At 35.5% G+C, this 8,851-nt stretch overlaps 1 protein-coding gene across 1 annotated transcript in view; it reads left to right on the top strand.

Annotated features, from left to right (window-relative positions):
• The window catches only part of LOC135203464 (multiple PDZ domain protein-like), a 658,890-nt gene that overhangs the window by 140,721 nt on the left and 509,318 nt on the right, over positions 1-8,851 (top strand). Inside the window, 1 exon segment of the mRNA XM_064233189.1 lies at positions 2,964-3,070. The gene's annotated coding sequence lies outside the window, so the exon portion shown is untranslated.

Here is an 8,851-nt window from a genome sequence, read left to right as displayed (position 1 = left end):
TCCGGGCGTAATGAAGGGAATGCTTCCACGTCTTGGAATGGAGGGATTGCGGGGGGGGGGCTAGTTTTCTTCACTTCCTCCCCTCTCCCTTTTCCTCTGTCTTCTTATTCCTATCGTCTAACTCCTATTTTTTATCCTCTTTTATGGGAAGGAATTTTCCCACTCCCTGATTTTATTTCTCTCTCTCTCCTTCCTTCTCTCTCTCTCTCTCTCTCTCTCTCTCTCTCTCTTCTTCATTTCTTCGTTTTTGGTGGGTTCTTTCGTTTCCCCTTTTGAAAGTTTTTTGAGAACCTATATAGAGGATAATATATTATATATATATATATATATATATATATATATATATATATGTGTTATATTATATATATATAATAATATATATATATATATATATATATATATATATAAAGGAATACTCCTACTCCTTTCCGTCATGCTAATTTACTTGATCTTTCCCAAATCCTTCGTTTGCTGCTATTCCTGATTCCGCTCATGTTCCTTTCTCCTCCTCCTCCTCCCCTCCTCCTCCTCCTCCTCCTCCTCTTCCTCCTCCTCAGCTTCCACTTCATATGACTCCCGGAGGATTATCTCGTATCTCACCTTTCTTTCTCTTTTCTTTCTCTCTCTCCCTCTCTTCCATTCAGTGCCCATGTCTCTCTACCTAGACGCCTTTGTATAGAAGGTGCAAAAACCTGGCTTCTCTCAGATGTCTCAGAGTTAATATTTCTCGACAATTTTCGGGGTAATGAAATGAGAGAAAAGAGAGTAAATGTTTTCTTATTTTTTATTTCAATATATGAGTGAATAGGCGAGAGTATCTATGATTTTCGCAGATGTATTTTGAATTATTGAGAGAGAGAGAGAATGTTTGTAATCCCTTCAGAACTTAATTTAAAATATATAATATATATTATATATATATATATGTTTGTGTGTGTGTGTGTGTGTGTGTGTGTGTGTGTGTGTGTGTGTATATCAGATATTCTTCAATAAAGCACATGCATTTTATCTGTGCGTACCATTGTATACATACCATGCCATTTCATTCATGTATACCTAAGTTTACATAACATGCCATTTTACTCATGTATACCTAGGTATACATACCATTCCAATTTTCTCATATGTACCTAGGTATACATACCACAGTATACCCCACCCATGCCATTTTTTTCTTGTGTACCTGTTACAACATTCCTTGTTGTGTAACTGAGTAAACAATCACCTTTACCTGCGATGTTTGTGGTGTAACATCCTTGAGGTGGCGCCTCGTGTGTTTACCTCTCTCTCTCTCTCTCTCTCTCTCTCTCTCTCTCTCTCTCTCTCTCTCTCGTCTCTCCAGTGGTCCTATACGCAGGCCTCCTTCCAAATATTTCAGTTCCTGTGCAGTATGGTTTCAGTGGCGTGACCATAATACTCTAAATTGATTATGTTCGGGATCCGCGAGTTAGCTGTATTTAGCTGTAGCTGTCGCGCGAGTTAGCTTTTTGGGGTTTTAGCTTTAGCTGCGGGGACGGGGATGGTGTTTTTTTTTAGCTTTGTGCTTAATTTTTTTTTAACGTTGTCCTGGTTTTATTTTTTTTGTATTAGTACCTCTGTTTTTGTATTTTTTTCCTGCAGTTTTTTTATGATTTTCGTTGCTCTTATATTTTGTGCCTCTCTCTCTCTCTCTCTCTCTCTCTCTCTCTCTCCGTGATTAACGGTCTCTAAATTACTTTCCGAGGAATTTTTGGGTTATAGAGAGAGAGAGAGAGAGAGAGAGTTCAGCTATTGATTTATAGTAATGCGTACTTCTGTATTTTTTAGTTTTAATAATAATAATGTTAATAGTAATAACTGTACACACACACACACACACACAATGAAAATACCTTTTAAAACGTTGGCGTCTAGTACACAGAATTCTCTCGCCAAAAAAAAAAAAAAAAAAAAAAAAAAACATTGTTATAAAAAATGTGTTTGTTCTTCATTTCTATCATAATGAAGTCTATTGAATTAACAATATTTTTTCCCCATAATCTTTCGGACAATTTTTATCATTTGAATTCGGTTCCGATTATATTTAAATTCGCTTTTGAATAGTTTAGGTTAATTTTTTCCTTAATTTGATCGGATTTTGAATGTGAATTTCGCTTCATTTTTTCTAAATTTACCATTTGTTTGTGTTAAAAATTGTTCAGTTTTTGTTTTCCATAATTATCCGGACGTTTAGTCTGAATAGTTTCGATCCAATATTTTTTAAATTATTCATTAGTTTGTGTTGAAAATCGTTCAGTTTTTTTTTATAATTGTTCGGACCTTTAATCTAAATAATTTCGATTTTTTTAAATAAAATTTTTATGAGTTTCTGTTAAAAATCGTTCAGTTTTTTTCTTAATTGTTCCGACGTTTAGTGTGAATAATTTGGTTTCATTTTTTGCTAAATTGTTCGTCCTTTTGTCATTCAAATTCGTTCAGTTGTTATTCTGAAAACCTTGGCTTTTGTGATTCTGGAATATCTATTTTAGCGTCCAGATTTCCAGTGAAGTTAATTTTATATGCAAATGTCCAGTAAATATATTATGACTAAGTGTGAATTTACGCAACTTTTTTATAATGAGGTTGAGTCATTTTTATATGCGAATATTGCACGAAATTTAATTTGCAAATGAACATTTTTTGTAATGAGTCGTACTTTCCTTTATGCAGTTCGCTCGTGATGCAATGCAAATTTGCAACTTTTAATTGCATTAATATAATTAGCACCTGAAAGCTGTAGTTTATAGGCTTTATAATATTTTATGTGTGTGTATATATTATTTATATATATATATATTATATATATATATATATACATATACATATACATATATTTGTGTTTATTACAAAGACACTCAAATTAAAAATGAAGTAGATACTTCACCTCGCTTACTCTGGTGTTTGGTAATGCTCACGAAACACCTTTTCTTTGTCATCCCCAACAGAGATGGAAGGCTGGAGGAGGGCGACCAGATCCTGGCCATCGACGGGCAGGTCCTGGATTCGTACATCTCACATCAGCAGGCCATTGGCATCCTGCAGAAGGCCAGTCGTAAGTACTTTGTTTGTTTGTGTGAAAATTATATATTGTGTATTGTGTTTTTTTACGTGATTTTATATCTTATAGTTTATATTTTATATGTATCTATAGTTTATATATATATATATATATATATATATATATATAGAGAGAGAGAGAGAGAGAGAGAGAGAGAGAGAGAGAGAGAGAGAGAGAGACTCACTCCTTCCTATGTTTTAGAAACAGGGATTAAATAAGAAGGGGAAGTTAAAATTTAGAAATAGTCCCATTTTGGAAAACTTGTGTCAGCATTCCGTAGCCTTTTCGTGCATAACTTTCCTTTCAGAATTTCCCGTAAGAAGATAAGAATTCTCTACCTTGCGTCCCGTCCCAAGTTGAGAGAGAGAGAGAGAGAGAGAGAGAGAGAGAGAGAGAGAGAGAGTTTTGTCAAACCTTGTGAAAGTAAAATGTCATGAGAAACATTCGTAAAGTTTTAATAATACAAAGAGAGAAAGAGAGATTATTCCAAGATGCAGTACATTTTGAGAGTTTTTCCACCTTGATAATTTTTCAAAGATATAAGAGAGAGAGAGAGAGAGAGAGAAGAGAGAGAGATAGAGAGAGAAGAGAGGAGAGAGAGGAGGAGAGATTATTAATATTCACTCACGGAAAAACGAATAATTGCTTGAGAGCATTTATCAATTTTTCAGAGGAGAAAGAAAGATTTTCCTTTCAAGAAATGCTTGCTTGAGTTTTCTCCAGGAGAGAGAGAGAGAGAGAGAGAGAGAGAGAGAGAGAGAGAGAGAGAGAGAGAGAGAGAGAGAGAGTCTAATTTAGAGAAGGCAAAGTTAGTGAAAAGCCAGGTAGGTCAACTTCAGCATATTGTAGACGAGCCTCGAGTTGAGACAGAAAAGTTTGAATGACAAATCTTTTGCCAGTTTAGGTTTTGAAGTTCATACCCAGTTACTTCTTGAAGTGGGCGAACGAGTGTTGTTTCTCCGCGTTATGATGTTGTTTCACAACCCAATTATGTTCTTTTTTCCTGCTAGTTTTGCACGTTTCAAGATCTTGACTTGTGTGGTTTCATGGCACTGAGTGTGGTTGCTTTATTTTCAATTTTATTATCGCATTTTTTTATATTAAAAAGAACCCAGAGTTTATTCCTACCTAGAAAAATCCAATTTTGCCTTGTAGAAGGAATTATTAACCAATAAACCCCAAATAAACTCAGGTAAAAGCTTCAACCTTCCGATATATACAACCCTACTTACTTGCATCAGTTAACCTTTCCAATTTCCCGGATTAATATGCATAGAAAACTGGAAGTGGTGGTCTCTTGTCTCAAGTTTGCTTGCTTTTTTTTCTCTCCCCCTTTTATTCTCATTTTATCTTTTACCTCGTTCATTTATCTTTCTGTTACGTCTGATCTCTATCTTTTTCCCCTCATTTTCGTTCCCTCGTCTCTTGTGTACTTTTTCTTCCCACCTTTATTATTTTTTCCCTTTCATTTTCTCTTCCTCTCTCCTTACCATGACATTAACTCCTCCTCCTCCCCAATCTTCTACTTCTACTTTCATCACCACCATTCTCTCTCTCTCTCTCTGTCCTCCTCCTCCTCCTCCTCCTCCTCCCCAATCTTCTACTTCTATATTCCTCACCACGATTCTTTCCCCTTTCACCTCCTTTTCTCTCTCTCTCTCTCTCTCTCTCTCTCTCTCTCTCTCTCTCCTCCTCCTCTCTCCTCCTCCTCCTCCTCCTCCTACCACCCAATCTTCTACTTCTATGTTCCTCACCACCATTGTTTCCCTGTCATCTATCTCTCTCTCTCTCTCTCTCTCTCTCTCTCTCTCTCCTCCTCCTCCTCCTCCTCCTCCTCCTTTTCTTCGAAGGTACATTGTCTGGAAAGTGCCCTTGTGAGTGGGTGCAATGGATTTCACTGCATTAAGTCGGATCAAGATTATCCTTTTGAAGGCGGGTGTTGGAATATGCCATTTCTCTCTCTCCTCTCTCTCTCTCTCTCTCTCTCTCTCTGCTCTCTCTCTCTCTCTCTCTCTCACAGTTTTAAAGGTTCACCTTTATTTCGTTCTGTTGACTTATATTTTACCTTTTGTTGTGTTTCCCACTTTTTCTCATTTTGAGTCTCTCTCTCTCTCTCTCTCTCTCTCTCCTCTCTTTGCAGAATTGAACTGTCCTGATGTTGAATTATTATACCTTTCCTTTCATGGCAAGAGGGCAATTTATTTACTCACACACACACACACACACAAAAAAAACTCCCGATAAGAGTTCATGATGAAATAAATCATTCGAGAGAGAGAGAGAGAGAGAGAGAAGAGAGAGAGAGAGAGAGAGAGAAGCACAAAGAAAAATTCGAAGGCACAAAAAGAACAGATGATAAGGAAATTGAATAAGGAAATGAAAATTGAAAATGGAAGGTGAGTTTGAGAAATTTGGAACTATAAAAAGGGACGAATTGACCAAAATTTTCCAGTTAAACTTTAATTTTATTATTATTATTATTATTATTATTATTATTATTTTATTATTATTATTATTATTATTATTATTTTATCCTAGTGTTGCACGTCTGTAATAGGTTCATTTGCAACCTAATTCTTGTTTTTTGCTATTGTTTGTATTTGAGACCTCTCTCTCTCTCTCTCTCTCTCTCTCTCTCTCTCTCGGAGGCAGTATATCATTAATATTTTAAAAGTTTTATATTTACATCTTTACGTTTATCACTGATTTATAGGTTTTGAATAGTTATCTCTCTCTCTCTCTCTCTCTCTCTCTCTCTCTCTCTAGGAGGCAGTATATCCTTAATATTTTAAAAGTTTTATATTTACATCTTTACGTTTATCACTTATTATAGGTTTTGAATAGTTATCTCTCTCTCTCTCTCTCTCTCTCTCAACGATCCCTATTGCCAATTTTGATGCTATTATAAAAATGTCTTTTGGCATCCTTGCATCGTAAACGAATGATATAAAAGAAGAAGAAGAAGAGGAGTAGGAGCTTAAAAGATTTTGTGATGACCTGAGAAGAACGACCGGAAAAAATGAGCGAAAGCTCTCTCTCTCTCTCTCTCTCTCTCTCTCTCTCTCTCTCTCTCTCTCTCTCTCGTTATGAAGCTGTGGATGAGAACATTCCAATAACCTTGCCTTTTCTCAGTGTTATTTTTTCAAGTCTCTATTTTTTAAGAGCTATTTTTTTTATACGATACTCAGCTGTTTCGCTGTTCTTAGGATTTTTTTTTTTTAAAGCAGTTTTTTTTCATTTTTTAAATTTTTTTTCGAAACAAGGATCTCTCTCTCTCTCTCTCTCTCTCTCTCTCTCTCTCTCTCTCTGTCTGTCCGTGTTAGTTATTTTCGTCTTTTTCGTTTTTCGGATCTTGCAAGGAAAAGCAATCTCTCTCTCTCTCTCTCTCTCTCTCTCTCTCTCTCTCTCTCTCTCAAGAAGAGAAGGAGCAGAGTGGAGACTGACTGCATCAAATTCATCTGCTAACTACAGCATCCATGAGGGACGTGAAAGTGGAAGTTGACGCCTACCCCTTTTTCCCCTTCCCCAGTCTCCCCTGCCACCCTACCCTATCCTCCCCCTTCTTCATCCTTCTACTTCCTACACCTCCCCCTCCCCATCCCCCTCCCCGTTGTTCACATTTTCCTTGCATCTTCAAAAATATGCAACTACTTTTTTTCAGTCTAAATATCCTCATTCGTCCCCTGGTGATTCTTTTTATTTGATTTATTTTTCATTTTATTTTTTTTTACTCATATATCTGGCTGTCACGTCGCCTTTTTGAAATTGTCACTTTATCTTTATTTATTTATTTATTTTTAAAGGACCGTTAAAACGTCTAAAACTATCTCACGTGTGTTTTTTTATTTGTCTATTTATATTTCATGTATATATGGTAGCATACAACCGGTTTTATTTATTTATTTATTTATTTTTTTTGGGGGGGAGGGGTTAATATTCCAGGTATTCATAAAGTTATTCTCTCCATAAAATATTTTAGCACATAATCCTAACGTTATTCTGACCTGTAACATTGCTATTATTTTTTATTTAGAAGTTGATAAATACTATTTAATTGAAGAATCGTCTGTGACACTTACCATTCTCTATAAAAATTATTTTTTATTATTCATAAACGTTGTCATCTACAGTGCTACTATTACAGTTATAGGAATTTATAAATATTCCCACTGCCGTGTATTTTATTGGGACAGTATTATTTAAATTAATACCTGAACTATGATATTGCTAATTGTGCAAGCAGTCCTAATTCTGCTTAGGCTTTAATTCTATAACCCAATATTAATAATAAATAATAATATAATATAATAATAATAATAATAATAATAATAAAGTAATAATACATAGACAGACTAAAGAACTACCCAGCGAATGACACATGGCATGGGTACCATAGGGGAGACTCAAGAAGGAAACTGAAAGGAATGATAACAGCGGCACAAGATCAGGCCTAATACCAGATATGTTCAAAGAACGATAGATGGAAATAACCAAAATCTCTCCCATATGTAGGGAAGTGCAATACGAAAATGAAACATAACCACATAACAAGCGAATGTCCGGGCACTTTGCACAGAGCCAGTACAAAGAGGCATGATTTAGTGGCAAAATCCCCTCCACTGGAGCCTGTGCAAGAAACATCAGCTTACCTTGCAGTATAAGTGGGTACGAGGCGCCACCTGGAGTGATAGAAAACGATCAGGCAAAATCCTCATGGGACTATGGTATCAGAACGATAGGGTGATACGTGCAAATAGACAGATGTGACGTTGATTGACAAATCAGAAGAAATATCACTCATTGATATTGCAATACATGGGACACCAGAGTTGAAGAGAAAGAAAGGGAAAAAATGGGATAAGTATCAAGACCTGAAAATAGAAATAAGAAGGGTATGGGATATGCCAGTGGAAATTGTACCCATAATCATAGGAACACTAGGCACGATCCCAAGATCCCTGAAAAGGAATCTGGAAAAAACTATGAGGCTGAAGTAGCTCCAGGACTCATGCGAAGAGTGTGATCCTAGAAACGGCGCACATAGTAAGAAAATGATGGGACCTCCTAAGGAGGCAGAGGCACCCCGGAACTCCATACTATAAAATACCACCCCCCCAGTCCCGAATTTGGAAGACTGTGATAATAATAAGAATAATAATAATAATAATAATAATAATAAGAATAATAATAATAATAATAATAATAATAATATTTAAAAATAATACTTCATGAAGAGTTTGACGTATACGTAAAGAAGAGGAATAAATAATTATTATCTGTAAACACCATGGCCTATACACCTTCGTATGTCAGTGACGTAGTCAATCAACATCGCATATTTGAAATAGATGAGCATATCCTGTCGTAATATTTGCCTCGTATACATAGTATATGGATTATCCGAATGCTGGCAGGTTATTAATTGCAGCATTATTTTGAAAATCGTGTAGTTGGTGTTTTATTCGACTTAACTTTGGCTTGTTTATTGTCATTATTTTAGGATTTGGTAGGATTAGTTGGTAATCCTCTTGCTCGTGATATGTAGGTAGGATTTGGCTAGATGTATCGTTTAGGTAAATTAATAATTTTTGCTTTTAATATCTTTTTTATTTTTTTTGGCGGTTTTATTTTTTTCAGATATTTTTACAGTTCTGTGTAGGCGTGGCTTAGGCATATGGTCAGATATGGAATGCATTATTTTTATGGTTGTATTTACGCAGTAGGGTTAATTGCCGATCTATTTATTTTTATATATTTAATTATTGATATTTTTAT

This window comes from Macrobrachium nipponense, chromosome 36, assembly GCF_015104395.2.
Source record: "Macrobrachium nipponense isolate FS-2020 chromosome 36, ASM1510439v2, whole genome shotgun sequence".
Lineage (NCBI taxonomy): Eukaryota > Metazoa > Arthropoda > Malacostraca > Decapoda > Palaemonidae > Macrobrachium > Macrobrachium nipponense.
Note: the sequence above shows the minus strand (reverse complement) of the source record. Positions and strands in the feature narration are given on the sequence as shown.